This window comes from Lepidochelys olivacea, assembly GCF_965140295.1.
Source record: "Lepidochelys olivacea isolate rLepOli2 genome assembly, chromosome: 14".
Taxonomy (NCBI): domain Eukaryota; kingdom Metazoa; phylum Chordata; order Testudines; family Cheloniidae; genus Lepidochelys; species Lepidochelys olivacea.
The window spans coordinates 29,281,649-29,299,161 of NC_140424.1; positions in this window are offsets into that span (position 1 = coordinate 29,281,649).

Sequence of the window (17,513 nt, forward strand, 5' to 3'; positions counted from 1 at the left end):
CTCTTCTGCCCTAAACCCCATGGCGGAATTATTTAGGCCCATTTCTGACACCCCTGTGCCGCTGATGAGACCCCCCGGGTGATGACAGACACAGGTTATTGGCCAGTGGAGACACACAGGTAGAGGATGTCCTGGGCACCTTGGACCCTCCTGCTTTAGAACTAGGAGTGCAGGGGCCTACGCCAGTAGCCAAGGGACTCTCAAAGGAAGCCTCTCCATCCGTCAATCAAGAGGATGTTCCCCCTACCTCAGCAACAGAGATTCTCAATAGACGAGTCAGGGCGATAAGACCAGTAAAACGGTTAACTTATGATGCACCTGGGGTGACTAGTGAGGAGCCAATACATTTAGCACACAGGATTGTGGAAGTCAAAGTGGGCTTTCTGAGGCCCTTTCGAGGAAACCAATGAGGTGGTATAAAGAGAGTATGATTTGTCGGGATGCCAAATTCTCGGCTGGGGGGAGGATGTAAGCAGAGTCAGGATGGGCTCCACCCTGACATCTGGTGGTGAGGTGTGGCAAGTTGTGGAAAAGAACTTCAGGGGCTGATCTCATTTGCATAGGCACACCCACCCCGCCTAGAATGAGGCCATAACTGCCCAAATGGTCACTTTGGCTGTTGTGGGAACCCCAGTGTCTCTGTTATTGGGGCGGGAAGAATAAATTGTTATTACCCTGATTATGGGAACTGTGCTTGGAACTGTACTTGGCCTTTTGTTATGATGGAGGGACTCACTATCAACTGAGTAGCACTCGCTAGGCAAGGGACTTGGGTTCCAAAACTCTGTGAATTGAGAGAGACTTGAGACAGGTATTAGTACCTGGTGGTGTGGGTCCCTTTGTGAGGGCTTGAAGCACCCATTCCACCTCTGTCTCTCTCCACTGTGGAATGTCAGAGCTAATTTTGGGTCTATTAAGAGTCTTGCTACAGGTACTGTGCTGCATTCACTTTGGCCTTATGGTGCACCAGCACTAAGGCTCCCACTACTATGAGCTGAAATCACTGAGAGCTGAAATCACTGAGCACTGTGTCAAGTAGTCGGGAGCCAGAAGATCTAGAGTGCAGTGGTGCTGTTCGTGGATAGGCTGGGGGACTGTTCGTGAGATGGCGAGCTGAGCGGAGCCGGTCGTGAGACAGCGGTGTGTTCATGAGATGGTGAGCTGAGCGGAGCCGGTCGTGAGACAGCGGTGTGTTCATGAGATGGTGAGCTGAGCAGAGCTGTTCGTGAGACGGCGAGCTGTGTAGAGCGGAGCCGGTCGTGGTGGAGCAGAGCAGAGCCCTGTGGGGCAGTCAGCTTCAGGACACGTAAGGTGCCCCTTACTTCTTTCCCCCACACACAGGCACATTTTAGCCAGACTGGGGAGTAACACTCTGCAGATGAACTTTTGAACTCTGGGGCTGGACTTTTTTGGACTTTGGGTGATTTGTGGATTGCTGGACTCAAGAGACGTTTGGGTTCTGGGACTCAAGAACCCGAGGGAAAGGATGTGGCCCAATTTTCTGGGGCGGGTCTTTGCTCAGGGTTTGGTTAATGAACACTAGTTGTGGTGTTTCCCCAATTTAATGCTGGTGTTGTTTACCTCATGTTATTAAAGATTCTCTACTACACCGAGACTCTGTGCTTGCGAGAGGGGAAGTATTGCCTCTTTGAGGCGCCCAGGGGGTGTGTAAGATTTTCCCAGGTCACTGGGTGGGGGCTCGAGCCAGTTTTGCATTTGCTTTGATGAGAGGGAACCCCTGTGTACTGAACCCGGCCCTTGCTGCTATCAACTTGGCCTGGCAGAAGGGTTACATATTGTTCTTAGCACTACATCATTTCACTTGATTAACACTGTCCAGATGAGTGTCATTTTACTACCTTGGTTTCTATAAATCATCATAAACAATGTTGTAGCAGCCGTGTTAGTCTGTATCCGCAAGAAGAAAAGGAGTACTTGTGGCACCTTAGAGACGAACCAATTTATTTGAGCATAAGCTTTCCTGAGCTACAGCTTACTTCATCGGATGATGAAATCCACCTGGAAGGAAAATTTCAACTCTAATTATTATTAAATGTCGATAATTCAATAATTTCAGTAATTCCAAAGTAATGATTCATGCACCAACAAATGAAGAATTTTTAAACATAAATGCATTTTCAATTCTTTCATAGAATATCAGCATTGGAAGGGACCTCAGGAGGTCATCTAGTCCAAACCCCTGCTCAAAGCAGGACCAATACACATCTAAAGGCTTTGTCAAGCATGACCTTAAAAACCTCTAAGGAAGGAGATTCCACCACCTCCCTAGGTAACGCATTCCAGTGCTTCACCACCCTCCTAGTGAAAAAGTTTTTCCTAATATCCAACCTAAACCTCCCCCACTGCAACTTGAAACCATTACTCCTTGTTCTGTCACTTGCTACCACAGAGAACAGTCTAGACCAGGGATTCTCAAAGTGGGGGTCGGGACCCCTCGGGGGTCACGAGATTATTACATGGGGAGTGGCAAGCTGTCACCCTCCACCCCAAACCCCGCTTTGCCTCCAGCATTTATAATGGTATTAAATATATTTTAAAGTGTTTTTAATTTATAAGGGGGGGTCGCACTCAGGGGCTTGCTATGTGAAAGGAGTAATCAGTACAAAAGTTTGAGAACCACTGGTCTAGATCCATCCTCTTTGGAACCCCCTTTCAGGTAGTTGAAAGCAGCTATCAAATCCCCCCTCATTCTTCTCTTCTGAAGACTAAACAAGCCCAGTTTTCTCAGCCTCTCCTCATAAGTCATGTGCTCTAGCCCCCTAATCATTTTTGTTGCCCTCCACTGGGCTGTTTCCAATTTTTCCACATCCTTCTTCTACAGTGGGGACACAGTACTCCAGATGAGGCCTCATCAATGCTGAATAGAGGGGAATGATCACCTCGATCTGCTGGCAATGTTCCCACTTATACAACCCAAACTGCTGTTAGCCTTCTTGGTAACAAGGGCACACTATTGACTCATATCCAGCTTCTCGTCCACTGTAACCCCTGGGTCCTTTTCTGCTGCCTAGCCACTCGGTCCCTAGTATGTAGCAGTGCATGGGATTCTTCCGTCCTAAGTGCAGGACTCAGCACTTGTCCTTGTTGAACCCCATCAGATTTCTTTTGGCCCAATCCTCTAATTTGTCTAGGTCCCTCTGTATCCTAGCCTTACCCTCCAGCGTATCTACCACTTCTACCACTTTAGTGTTGTGACGAAGTGGGACTGTTCTTAATGTTTCCTCTGAATAGTGTGGGGGTGCCTCAGTTTCCCCTATGCAGTTCTTAAGTATCTAGGTGGTGGGATAAGGGTGTATGGTCATTGCAGAGCCCTAGAGGGCAGGTGTGTGCAGGGATGTAGACACAGAGAATGGCCAACACCCTGTTTCCTGGCCACTAATGGCCTGGGCCCTTCCCCTCTCCAAGGTGAGAGCTAAAGGGTTGGAGAACAAAGGAATCGGGTGACCTCCTGGCCCGGGAAAGGGGAAAGCCCAGAGGAGGAGGGGCTGGAGGGAGTTTCAGTATGGGACTGGCTGGAGACATGGAGTGAAGTGCAGGCGTGGTTGTCTGGCTCACTGCCCCCAAAATGGACCCAGCTGAGGGGTCCAGTTCTCTGCACCTACAAGCTCTGTTTTAGACCATGTTCCTGTCGTCTAATAAACCTCTGTTTTACTGGCTGGCTGAGAGTCATGTCTGACTGTGAAGTTGGGGTGCAGGACCCTCTGGCTTCCCCCGGAGCCCCACCTGCTCGCTGTGGGAAGTGCACGGAGGGGCAGAGGATGCTGAATGCTCCAAGGTCAGACCCAGGAAGGTGGAAGCTGTGTGAGCTTTGTGTCCTGAAGACAGGCTTCTCACAGAAAGGAGACTGCCCCAGAGTCCTGACTGGCTTGATGGGGAGCAGTTCCAGAGCATTGCCCAGGGACTCCGTGACAACTGGTGGCAGCGATGGGATGTACTGCACCCCATGGATGGCACTTCCTGCAGTAAGTGACAGGGGAGCAGTAAACCGAAGGGGGATTGATGAGGACCAGGCGTGCTGAAGGCTCAGAGAGGAGCGGTTTTGGGGGGCGGTTAACCCCTGGGAGTGTGTGACCAGCGAGAAGGACTGTGCAGTAATGGGGTCCTCCTGGGGACTGAGATGAGCAGTCTCGGGGCGGAGGAGCCTGCGGCTTGGCCCTGGGAGAGAGAAGGACTTTTGTAGTAACAGGGTTCCCCTGGGGATTGCAGCGAGCGGTCCCAGGGGCGGAGGAGTCTGCAGCTCGACCCTGGCAAAGAGATGGTGACCTCGAGAAGGGCTGGCACACTAGGGTTCTCCCTGGAAACCATGGGGAGCTGAGAGCACACAGGCCTGTGAGTTCACAACAACTTGGGAAGAGCGGAGTGATGGCCTGTCACCGTCTCCTTAAGAAGGACATTGTAACCCTGTGCAGAAAGAGAGGGTTGAGCATTGGAAAGTTCACCAAAGCACAGTTAATCGTGCAGCTGGAGGAGGATGACCGCTCTAAGGAACAGATTCCTGACCCCAAATGGGGCTATAGCAGGATCTGGGAGCAGCTGGAGTGGTAGCCGGGCATCCCCAAGACTCCAGTCCCCGACCAGACGAGGGTCTTCACAATCGGGTTCCCCATCCGGGGATCGGAGACGGACGGGATTGGAGCTGAGTCTGAGAGAGCAAGAGGACTGTGAGAGACAGCGAGAGTCCAAGAAAGAGCTGCAGAAGCAGCAGCAGCACGAACTGGCGGTGGTGGAGCGGAGAGGCACAGGGGACCCCCCAGGGGTGGGTGGGGATAGACCCCAGGGTGCCAGTTCCGCAGGGAACCTCGAGACTAAATTGATGCCCCTGGTTAAGGAGGGGGGGATGTGGATGCCCACCTCACTGCCTTTGAGCAGGCTGGAGATTTGAACCAGGGGGACCCTGCGGAAAAGCCCCGGTGTCTAGCTCCCTTGCTGGGCCCCAAGGCCATAGGCTCCGTCAGCCAGATGAGTGGGGTGGTGGACAGGCTCCCACTCCTGACCCCAACCTATATGTCTGTGTGGAGTTTCCTGGGGCCAGGCCCCTCGGACCTCCAGTGGGAGCGGAAGGTGATGGTCAATGGGGAGACATTCTTGGGGTGGCGAGATCCTGGGACAGAGACAACTGTTGTCAGGCCCTGGATGGTGTAGCCTCAGATGCTGAGGGGCTGTGTGAGCTGGGTGAGGGTCCCAGGGACGAAGCCCCTCGCCCTGTCTGTGGCCCAGATCCCTGTGCAGACACAGGAGGGGTTGGGCTGGCTGGCCGTTGGGGTGCTCCAGGATACCAGCTGCAAGACCCTGTTGTGGGGTGACTGTGTCTCTTTGGGACAGGATCCAGGCCTTGCTCCTGTAACTGCCAAGGGTTTGAATTTGAATCCAGGGAACCAGTCGGTAGAGAGGGGGCTCACGCTGGCTCTGATGCAGTGAGGAAAGCAGCAAGCTTGCTGCCTACCCCACGGGGACAGCAAGGGCAGTGCTGAGCACAGTGGGAGCTGAGACCCCAGCTGAATGGGGGGAGACACAGGCAGGGCAGGGTATCTGTTGGGAGTGGCAAGGTGCTTGGTTAGGAAAGTTTGGATGAGCGTAGGCAGCCTTGTGAGCTGATGTCTTTGTCTAGTCAGCAGGGTGGGAAGGCGAGGAGAGTGGAAGATGAGTGTCCCTGGACCTTACCTGTTAGCTGGGTGGAGAATTGGGACAGGGAAGGAAACGTGCCTGTGTCTGTCAGGGGTATTGACTTGCCTATGGAGGGAGCTATCCTGATCTCCAAGCAGTTGTCTGTGACCAGCCTTGTGTGCTGGGGCCAGGGGAATGAGATCCCAAGCTGTGTGTCTGGTCAAGGAGAAAGTGTGTCCGGCTCTTCTTTGTCTGTGGAGCAGACAGAAGGGGCTCATCCTCCAGTCTATATCTGGGAACTTAAAGTCTCCCATGATCACGCAGTTTCCTTTAGTATTTACTTCATTAAAAACATTAAAGAGGGCTCTAGCCATATCCAAATTAGATCCCGGCGGTCTATAGCACACCCCAAGCACTATCCCAGGGGAGGCTCTAGTAGTTTTCTTCCCCAATGTGATTTTTGCCCAGACGGACTCTGTCTTATCCATTCCATCGCTTCTTATTTCTTTACATTCTACCTCATCCTTGATATACAGTGCTACTCCCCCACCTTTACCTTGATTTCGGTCTTTCCTAAACAGCACATACCCTTCAATACCTGTAGCCCAGTCATGACGACTGTTCCACCAGGTCTCTGTTATCCCTAGAATATCTGGTTTCACTTCCTGCACCAGTAGCTCTAGTTCCTCCATTTTGTTACCCAGGCTCCTCGCATTGGTGTACAAACATCTTCATTTTTGCTGTTTGGCCTCACTCACATTCTGTACCTGATTAGGCACGGACATTCTACAGCCAGTATGACCTATTAAACTGGTATCCACACTGCCCTTCCTCCTTATGTCCATTCTCCTACCCACAGCTGTATCCTTTCTTACTTTGTTTTCTTCCCTCTCAATGCTAAAATCCGATGTGGAGATTACCTGGACATCTCCCAACCATCTCCCCCAAATTCCTAGTTTAAAGCTCTCTTAATCAGTTGTGCCAGCCTCCATCCTAGAAGTCTATTTCCTTCCCTACTCAGATGAAGTCCATCCCGAGAGATCTGTCCATGAATGCCTCCCAATGGCCATACATCCCAAAGCCCTCCTTATAGCACCACTGCCTAAGCCATCTGTTGATAGTCATAATCTTGTCACACCTTTGTTGCCCTTCTCTAGGAACAGGCAGAATCCCACTAAAGATCACCTGAGCCTCAATTTCCTTAAGCGTCTTCCCCAGCCTAGCATGTCTCCCTTAATACTTTCCAGCGAGAATCTACTGGTATCATTTGTTCCCACATGAAGGATAATTAGGGGATTCTTTCCCGCAGCCTTTAGGATCCTTTTCAACCTCAGGTCTACATCCCGTATCTTAGCACCTGGAAGACAGCACACCCTTCTATTCTGTGAATCAGCTCTGGTTACAGGCCTGTCTATTCTTCTCAGTAAAGAGTCCCCGATCACATAGACCTGCCTTTTCCTGGAGACTATGCTATTCTCCAGTCTATCCCCTGTTCCCTCTGGCTGCAAGTTCTTTCCATTCCTTTTCTCCCTTGTAATCCTCTTCAACCCATCCTGTATCCTCCTGGGGCTCATATTTGGTGTAGTCTCCATTGACTCTTCCCTTTTCCTATAGGATTAGCCGCTCTTCTCTTCTTCCTTGCCCTTCCACCTTCAGTGACTACCTGGTGAGCCCCTTCTTAATTTTCCAACTCTACAAACCTTTTCTTGAGCTCTGTTTCTCCTTCACTAGCCTGTCTTTTCCTCTGCCTGGTTCTTTTAGTCACATGCTTCCACCAACCACTTTCTTCACCCAGCAGTCTCCCCTCAGAATTCCTCAGTCCTGCTTCCATCTGCAAGTCTGAGCTTTTCCCTTCAGATACCTCATGTCTTTGCTCCATAGTCTGCTCAAACCCCTTCCTAAACTCAACCAGACTTTCCACCGGCATCTCCAAATCTCTGATCTTTTCCTCCATCAGCTCTATCAGATGGCATTCCATGCAGACAAAACTCTTTCCAGGTGCCCCCTCCAGGATCATGTACGTGCTGCAGCTTCCACATCCAGTCATCCTCAGTGTGTCTTCCACAACATGGGTCACTCCCACTGCTGCCTCTGTATCTGTCATTGCCTTCCCACCTAAATCCTGTTAATCTGGGAAACACAAACCACACCAAAACACCACCACCCACAGCAAAAACAAACCCCAAATGAGCACCACAAGACAAACTCCCACTGAAACTCCCCTGTTTACAGCTCTGTTTGCTGGCTCCTGTGCCGCTACAGCTGTCTGTTGATACCAGCTGCCAACTAGACATGGAGCCATTGATCACTACCCGTTGAGCCCGACAATCTAGCCAGCTTTCTATCCACCTTATAGTCCATTCATCCAGCCCATACTTCTTTAACTTGCTGGCAAGAGGAGCATTCATCGTAGAAGGCAATTAGGTTAGTCATGCATGGCTTGCCCTTGGTGAATTCATGCTGACTGTTCCTGGTCACTTTCCTATCCTTTAAGTTCTTCAAAATTGATTCGTTGAGGACCTACTCCATGGTTTTTCCAGGGTCTGAGGTGAGGCTGACTGGCCAGTAGTTCCCTGGATCTTCCTTCCCTTCCTCCTTTATCTTTGCCTATTTGTTTCTGGGCCTTTGGGATGCACTAGCTTCATATTTTCAAGGCTTTTTCCAAAACCACAAAGGCTAGATTTAATGAAACCTGTGAGTCTCAACTCATCTCAATGCCAGCAGCTTGTGTTTCAAAAAATCTCCCAATATTGCCATAGTCATGACAAAAATCACATAAGTCGGCAACACTGCCGGTTTATTTAGGCTATTACAAGTCTGTCAAATTCGGCATTCTGACAAGTTTACTTTTCCAAATCATTTTCAGATTTAAATATCCTGAATTCCTTTGCATTCATCTCAGAAAACTAATTTTGCTGCTCTATCACAATATTTAAAAACATGTGCATATAATGTGTTGTAGGAGCAGCAGTGATCTGTATGCTCTGTATGACTATGCTCTGTATAACCTGTAGGCTCAAAAGGTCTGTTACACTCCCCACCCTCCCCTTTTTCTCTCCTCTCCCTCTTTGAGTACCTGCTGTCAAGATTCCTTCCCCACTCAGAACTTTAGGGTACAGATGTGGGGACCTGCATGAAAACCTCCTAAACTTACTTTTACCAGCTTAGGTTAAAACTTCCCCAAGGTACAAATTATTTTCCTTTTTCCCTTGGACTTCATTGCTGCTACCACCAAACGTCTAACAGATATATAACTGGGAAAGAGCCCGCTTGGACACGTCTTCCCCCCTCAAAGTCCTCCCAACCTTACACTCCCTTTCCTGGGGAAGGCTTGATAAAAATCCTCACCAATTTGCATAGGTGAACACAGACCCAAACCCTTGGATCTTAAGAACAATGAAAAAGCAATCAGGTTCTTAAAAGAAGAATTTTAATAGAAGTAAAAGAATCACCTCTGTAAAATCAGGATGGTAAATACCTTACAGGGTAATTAGATTCAAAACATAGAGAATCCTTCTAGGCAAAACCTTAAGTTACAAAAAGACACGAAACAGGATTATCCATTCCATTCAGCACAGTTTATTTTCTCAGCCATTTAAAGAAAACAGAATCTAACACATATCTAGCTAGATTACTTACTAAGTTCTAAGACTCCATTCCTGTTCTGTCCCTGGCAAAAGCATCACGCACACAGATAGAGAGAGTTTTTTTTCTCCCTCCCTCCAGCTTTTGAAAGTATCTTGTCTCCTCATTGGTCATTTTGGTCAGATGCCAGTGAGGTTATCCTAGCTTCTTAACCCTTTACAGGTGAAAGGGCTTTTCCTCTGGCCAGGAGGGATTTTAAAGGTGTTTACCCTTCCCTTTATATTTATGACACCTGCAAAGTGGCTTTCCCCCTCCTGGAATGCTTGTGGGATGAATGGGCTGGTTGAACAGCTGGAAGATCAGAAGAGCTCCCAGGTAGACAAGATATCTGGGACTCTAATTAAGCAGCGGTCACACACCCAATGCATGGACACTGCCTGAGGTAGAGTGTGACCAACCAGACATGGCCAAGTCATCTCTAGTCACAGGCCATGAGGAGCAGGTCCTTAAAAGGGGAAGGGGCCATGTGCTCAGGAGTGTACTCATGAACTTGTACCTCCCGTGAAGGCCCTTCACCTGGATCACATGACCAGTGGTTTGCCGCATTGCATTCCATCGTGCCTTGGGAAGACTTCATCACTATCCATTGCTGCGCTGTGGGACACTTATCTTGAAGAATCCTGACATCTCCAGTTCCTTGCCTGTCCTGGGAGTGTGAGTCTGCGAGTGTGAGTGTGACCCCACCCTTCTTTTGAGCTTAGCTATCAGTATAATAAACATGCTGCTTTCTGCCAAACTCTGATGGATCATTAGTCCTCCCTAAGCTTACTAGCTGGCCCAATTTTGGGTAACATAATGAATCTAACTAATCAATTAGGTTTAGATTAGCACATTTCTATGACACAGAACATTGGCAATTGCTTTTTTTTTCTGTGACTGATATCAATGATTTCCTTGACTTCAGTAGTTGTTGCAATCTTCACTCCCATGTAGTTATGGATTAAAATAAACCAGACTGTAATAGAAGACTTGCTGTCTGTGGGTTTCTCTTCACTGTAGAATAAACCCAGTTTATGGGCCTGGTATAGACAGCCAGAAAGTGCATCTTTGATAAGAGGGGTGGGGTCTAGGAGGATGAGGGAAGTGAGAGGTGGCATGGGTGTCCACATCTGCACTATGCGGGGGCAGGGGGGAGGGAGGAATCATCATGGTAATGGATAACCTGTGAGAACCATATCAGTGAGCTTTACTGATTGGTCTGTCTGATTCACCGTGTTCCATTTCCTCATTGCCAATTTTATTATAATTTATGGTGTTGATCTGAGACTTTATTAAAAGTTTTGTTATGAAATTCCTTCCTCTCTAGTGTGTGCTAAGCACTCGCACATCAAAAGATTGAGCAACACAAATCATTTATTACAAGTTAGCAGCTTGTTCCTCCCAGTTATCACAATGTGAACTCCCTCCCCCAATGGACACATCTGTCCATGAACACTTCCACCCATGAATTGCATGGAGTGGTTCATTCCCCACCCAGAGTTGCTCATCAACCACAAGACAATGGTAGTGAGGAGGAGAAACAACTGGACCAGGCTCTACTGGGAGGGGGAAGAGGGTGGCATCAGGGCTGAAATTTGCTGCTGCCTATTGGCCATCAGACCAAGCAGCAGCTCCATCAGTTAGTTCCCTAGTCTGCTGTTGCTCTTCCCACTGCAGCTGTCAGACCTGCTGTCTCAGGGAGTGGTCATGAGCAATGTGGGACTGGACTATTACACAAGAAGAATTGGATACGCTTTGGGACTGGAGTAATAGAAATTAGATGAAATTTAATAGTACAAAGTGAAAGGTCACTATAGTCTAACTGCAATAATTTCTATTATAACCTGTTTCAGAGTAGTAGCTCACGAAAGCTTATGTTCAAATAAATTTGTTAGTCTCTAAGGTGCCACAAGTACTCCTTTACTATAACCTGGAGGCTCATCAGCTGTAAACAGCAGAGGAGGAGAGAGACTGGGGTGTCTTAGTTGATAACAGTATAACTATGAGTTACCTATGTGATGTGGCCATGAAAAAAGGCAAATACAATGCTAGAATGCATCAGGCAAGGTATTTCCAGTAGAGATAGGGACATATTAATGGCATTGTACAAGACACTGTAAGACCTTCTCTGAAACACTGTGTACAATTCTGGTCACCCATGTTCAAGAAAGATGAATTCAAAGTGGGACAGAGGCAGAGAAGGGCTGGTAGGATGCTCAGAGAAATGAAGACTGTCTCACAAAAGTAGACTGAAATGACTTGGCTTGTTTAGCCTAGAGAAACAAAGGCTGAGAAGGGACCAGAATTATCTGTACAAATACATCAGGGGGATGAACAACAGGGAGGAGGAAGAGGTATTTAAGATGAAAGATGTTAGCAGAAAAACAAATGGGGATAAACTGGCCATGTACAAATTTAGTCTGGAAATGAGAAGGTTTCTACCCATCAGAGGAGTGAGGATCTGTAAGAGCCATGCAGAAAACAACCTAACTAGCTTGAAGAGGGGCTTGAACAGGATGATATGTCAGGACTGTCTGAAATAGCAGGGGACTGGACTTGATAACCCAGGAGGTCCCTTCCTATGTTCTCTTATGACCTTGCAAGTGCTCTGGACTCAATACTAACACAGACGCTACAGTGGATTTAATATCTAGGTTACCCTTGAAAATACTTTATTGCTAGTTTCAGAGTAGCAGCTGTGTTAGTCTGTATTTGCAAAAAGAAAAGGAGTACTAACATTTATTTGAGCAAAAGCTTTCGTGAGCTACAGCTCACTTCATCGGATGCAAGTCCACTGAATGCATCCGATGAAGTGAGCTGTAGCTCACGAAAGCTTATGCTCAAATAAATTGGTTAGTCTCTAAGGTGCCACAAGTCCTCCTTTTTATTGCTAGTGTCAGTGTGAGGAAAAAGCACCCAGCAATATATATATGCTTGTGCTGCCTGCAATACTGGGCATTGCTCTGTTTGTCCTAATACTCCCTGCTGTGCATACCATGGTCCTGTGCTTACCATGCCACAATACCTCACTATTTGCATGTTTAATTTTTTCTCCCACTTAGAACCTATCATGGTTAGCACGGGGTGGGTAAGGGGTGGGAAAGAGGAAGGGGCACTAGAGCCAATGGAACTTCTGCAGAGCCTGACCCAGAGTGGACACCATAGTTAGTTAGACTGGTCAAAAGCAGGCAAAGTCTGACCTTCTGTTGTACCATAGAAACTAAGTTCTGTGAGCTTAAAGGCTCCCTTCTCTCACTCTGAGTGCTGTGTTTATGAGCTGCTGTTTCTACAGCATCATTTACTTGATTCTTACACTGTTTGCTTCACATGGTACATTTTGCTGGTAAAGACTTAGTCACCAAGTACAATCCCTGCAACACAGGTACCTTAGTCAGTGCTTTCTTTACTTTGGAATTGTTCAAAATGGCAAAAAAGGCAGAAAAATATTTGTCTCCGTTGTTGCTTTAAAATTTCTGTGGAATACAGCAGACCTCTGTCATTCTTTGTCAAAATCAAAACAAAATAAAACACCAACTTTTCACATAAGTATCCAAAGTACCCTTCACTAAAACTTCAGAAAAACAAAAGTGTGATTAACCCTGTGATGTCAGGTTAAAGTACAAACTAACAGCAGCAAATTTAGCAAACTAAGAAGAAGTAGAAGAAGGTAGCAACATAGTTAGCTCTGCTCAAAGAATTGAGCTCCCTGGGTTAAAACAGTTGGGAACCCTTACCCCTAGTTTTTATCCTAGCTCGGGGAGGAAAGTGAGGGTTGTTATCTGCACTTGCAAAACCCTGAATTTGTTCCCCTACTGTCTGTGGCTTTTGTTTGCATGCTAAATGGATTGCAGGATTGCTCTTCTCTGCTGCAGTTAACTGTTTGTTTGTTTGTTTGTTTGTTTTTTCCCCACTTGAACAATTTATTAGTATGCCTGTTTTACAAGTTTTAGAAAAAGAATCCCAGGATTTTGCCTCCTGTGTGTTTTTGCCTTGCTTCCTCATGGTCCATGATGCCAGCGGAAGTTGTCAGCACTATGTACCCAAACTGACGTGAAGGCAAAAGGTTGTTCTGCCACTTTTCCAGGTCCTTCAACTGAACATCAAATCTGGGACTGATCACACCACACTTGTTCAGTCTGCCTGTGAGATTAACAACAATTTTCCCAGCTCTGTGATCGTCAATGATCTCAAATTCACCAATGTAACCATGCTTCATCATCACAGTTACTGTTTCTAGGCAACTCCTTGTGTTAATGCATTAATTCTAGATGTTAACTTACTCATTCTCCATTTTCCATTTTGAAACTTTTTTCTCCACTCCCGTGCAACTAAGTCGCAGCTCCTGTCTCTTAAGGTGGTCTGCTTTTAACTCCAAAGTCTGTAATGCCAAATTATCTTTAACCACCACTAACTCCCATTTACAATCCTCCAGTTGCTTTTCCTGGAGCAACACCATGCTTGAAAGATTACTGGCTGCTTTCTATAATGCTGCCTTTATTACGTCTTTCTCTGGTTTTGGCTTCATGCCTTTACAATACACTTCAAACCCCTTACAAGCAGATTCAGGTGCCTCCTTTCCCTGAAAGGCATATGGGCACAGACTTGTTTTGCTACCCATTTATGAAGCAGGGTGGACACTTCAACTAGACCCCACCCCTCGGGGTCTCCTTCCTTGATGTTTGAAGTAGTCATTCTGCCACTAGATGGCAAATTTTGGCTAGAAGAAGGGCACAGGTATTCTGTTATTATTCACTGTGTGAGACTCGATCAATTTGGCCCAAACGACCTCAGGGTGCCTGCATGTCTCCGCCGAATCTGTTACCCACACAATTTAAGACTCCACCCATACCCTCCCGCATAGGTACTCAGGGCATAATATAGGGCTCCCACCCCTATCCATCCTCATGGGTACTCAGGGCACAAGGGACCTAACTTTACCCCTTCGTGGGCTCCAGGCAAACACCCATTCCCAATGGACTCAGGGCTCTTTGGGTTTATGAGGCCTTTTCCCAGTGAAAGAGCCTTCACACAGTGAATATCCTTATACATGTACAAGTATTTATTAACAATTAGCAACAAAGCAACGGAATACACACACCAAGCATCTTATGCTCACCACTCCCAATAAAACAGATAGACCTCTGCTGATGGCCAGTCAGGGTTGTGTTGTCTGGGGCACTGGCTTCTACACAGTCTAGTCACGCAGGGGTTAAAAAGTTCTAGCAGCTTTGGTCTTGAGCTGTACCGGAGTTAAGTTCCAATGAGCTTGTTTTCTGACCCTCATTACGTAGTTAATATGAGGCTCTCTCTTATCTGTGCCTTAACCAATAACTTGACTTAAAAGATAGCTACGCAAAAACCACTAACCAGCCATTCTCACGATGCAGGGGTTCACGTGCCTAAGACCACCTACTCATTAGCCTTTTTATTTTTCAATATTTGTAAAAACTTCTGGAGGTCTGCTTCTCTTTATGCTTCGTTAGTGGGATACATTTGCAACCGCAAAACCTCATACTTTTTATTATCTGGAAGAAGCTGCAGGAACTCCAGGTCAGCTTTTCCATTCTCTCCCATTCTCATGACTCTGTGACTATCTAGTTATCTTCTGTTGGTAGGGCTGTAGCTGATACTTTTCTGTCTGTCCAAATGAAGGCCAAATTCTCCTCACTCTAAACATCAAAGTAAAAGAAGCAGTGAGAGGCAAAAAGGCATCCTTTAAAATGTGGAAGTTAAATCCTAGTGAAGAAAATAGAAAGGAGCATAAACTCTGCAAATGAAGTATAAAAATATAATTAAGAAAGCCAAAAAAGAACTTGAAGAACAACTAGCCTGGGACTGGGACTTTTCAGCTTGGAAAAGAGACGACTAACGGGGGAGATGACAGAGGTTTATAAAATCATGACTGGTGTGGAGAAAGTACATAAGGAAGTGTTATTTCTCATACCACAAGAACTAGAGGTCACCAAATGAAATTAATAGGCAGCAGATTTAAAACAAACAAAAGGAAGTATTTTTTCACCTAACACACAGTCAATCTGTGGAACTCCTTGCCAGAGGATGTTGTGAAAGCCAAGACTATAACAGGATTCAACAAAGAACTAGATAAGTTCATGGAGGATAGGTCCATCAATGGATATTAGCCAGGATGGGCAGGGATGGTGTCCCTAGCCTCTGTTTGCCAGAAGCTGGGAATGGGTGACAGGGGATGGATCACTTGATGATTACCTGTTGTGTTCATTCCCTGTGGGGCACCTGGCATTGGCCACTGTCGGGAAGACAGGATACTGGGCTAGATGGACCTTTGGTCAGACGCAGTATGGCCATTCTTATGTTCAACCCCAGAACCTGGCCACTCTCAGTGCAAGCACTTACATGAGAGGAAAGTGATCAGGAACAGTCAGCATGGATTCACCAAGGGAAGGTCATGCCTGACTAATCTAATCGCCTTCTATGATGAGATTACTGGTTCTGTGGATGAAGGGAAAGCAGTGGATGTATTGTTTCTTGACTTTAGCAAAGCTTTTGACACGGTCTCCCACAGTATTCTTGTCAGCAAGTTAAAGAAGTATGGGCTGGATGAATGCACTATAAGGTGGGTAGAAAGTTGGCTAGATTGTTGGGCTCAACGGGTAGTGATCAATGGCTCCACGTCTAGTTGGCAGCCGGTGTCAAGTGGAGTGCCCCAGGGGACGGTTTTGTTCAATATCTTCATAAATGATCTGGAGGATGGTGTGGATTGCACTCTCAGCAAATTTGCGGATGATACTAAACTGGGAGGAGTGGTAGATATGCTGGAGGGCAGGGATAGGATACAGAGGGACCTAGACAAATTGGAGGATTGGGTCAAAAGAAATCTGATGAGGTTCAATAAGGATAAGTGCAGGGTCCTGCACTTAGGACGGAAGAACCCAATGCACAGCTACAGACTAGGGACTGAATGGCTAGGTAGCAGTTCTGCGGAAAAGGACCTAGGGGTGACAGTGGACGAGAAGCTGGATATGAGTCAGCAGTGTGCCCTTGTTGCCAAGAAGGCCAATGGCATTTTGGGATGTATAAGTAAGGGCATAGTGAGCAGATCGAGGGACATGATCGCCCCCCTCTATTCGACATTGGTGAGGCCTCATCTGGAGTACTGTGTCCAGTTTTGGGGCCCACACTACAAGAAGGATGTGGATAAATTGGAGAGAGTCCAGCGAAGGGCAACAAAAATTATTAGGGGTCTGGAACACATGACTTATGAGGAGAGGCTTACATTTGGGATTGTTTAGTCTGCAGAAGAGAAGAATGAGGGGGGATTTGATAGCTGCTTTCAGCTACCTGAAAGGTGGTTCCAGAGAGGATGGTTCTAGACTATTCTCAGTGGAGAAGAGGACAGGACAAGGAGTAATGGTCTCAAGTTGCAGTGGGGGAGGTTGAGGTTGGATATTAGTAAAAACTTTTTCACTAAGAGGGTGGTGAAACACTGGAATGCGTTACCTAGGGAGGTGGTAGAATCTCCTTCCTTAGAAGTTTTTAAGGTCAGGCTTCACAAAGCCCTGGCTGGGATGATTTAATTAGGGATTGGTCCTGCTTTGAGCAGGGGGTTGGACTAGATGACCTCCTGAGGTCCCTTCCAACCCTGATATTCTATGATTCTAAGGAACCATAATTTCACAAAGATCAACCATGGCCCAGAGCAGGCCCCAGGAACACCACCCCCCTTCCAACACATCAGGCTCAGAAGGTTGCCCTTGAGGCAATAACAAGCAACTGGATCCAGGCCTGTGAGTCTGCTTCAAGCTTTTCCTGCCTGGTGCAAGAGCATCAAGAACATCCTGCTAACACAGCTGGCTGAGGTAGAATATGGGCAAGATGGAGGTGAAGCCCCTTTGAAAAGCTGGCCCCTGGGAACGTAGGCAGAGCCAAGTCATGAGACACTTGTCCCTCTCTAAGACAGCGGTGAAGTCAGAGGCCCAGAGGAGGGAACATGCCTGAGGAAGGTGATGGTAAAATAGTGAGTTTGTCCCTCTTAAAACCCTTAGTTATGGGAAGAGTAGCACCATCATGATATCCCCAAGTCTCCTGTGGTGTGGGAAGGGGACAGTACATAACACACAGGCTCTGGGGACTATCAGGGCTGACTCACCTGAAATATGGGGGACCAGTGAAGATGCCTGAGCAGAAGCTAAATCCCTCTCCCATCTTCCAGTACTCAAGGTGACAGGAATCCTTACCCAGTGAGGACATGGTATAACATTTCTCCTGCGAGGCATTCCTGTACAGGT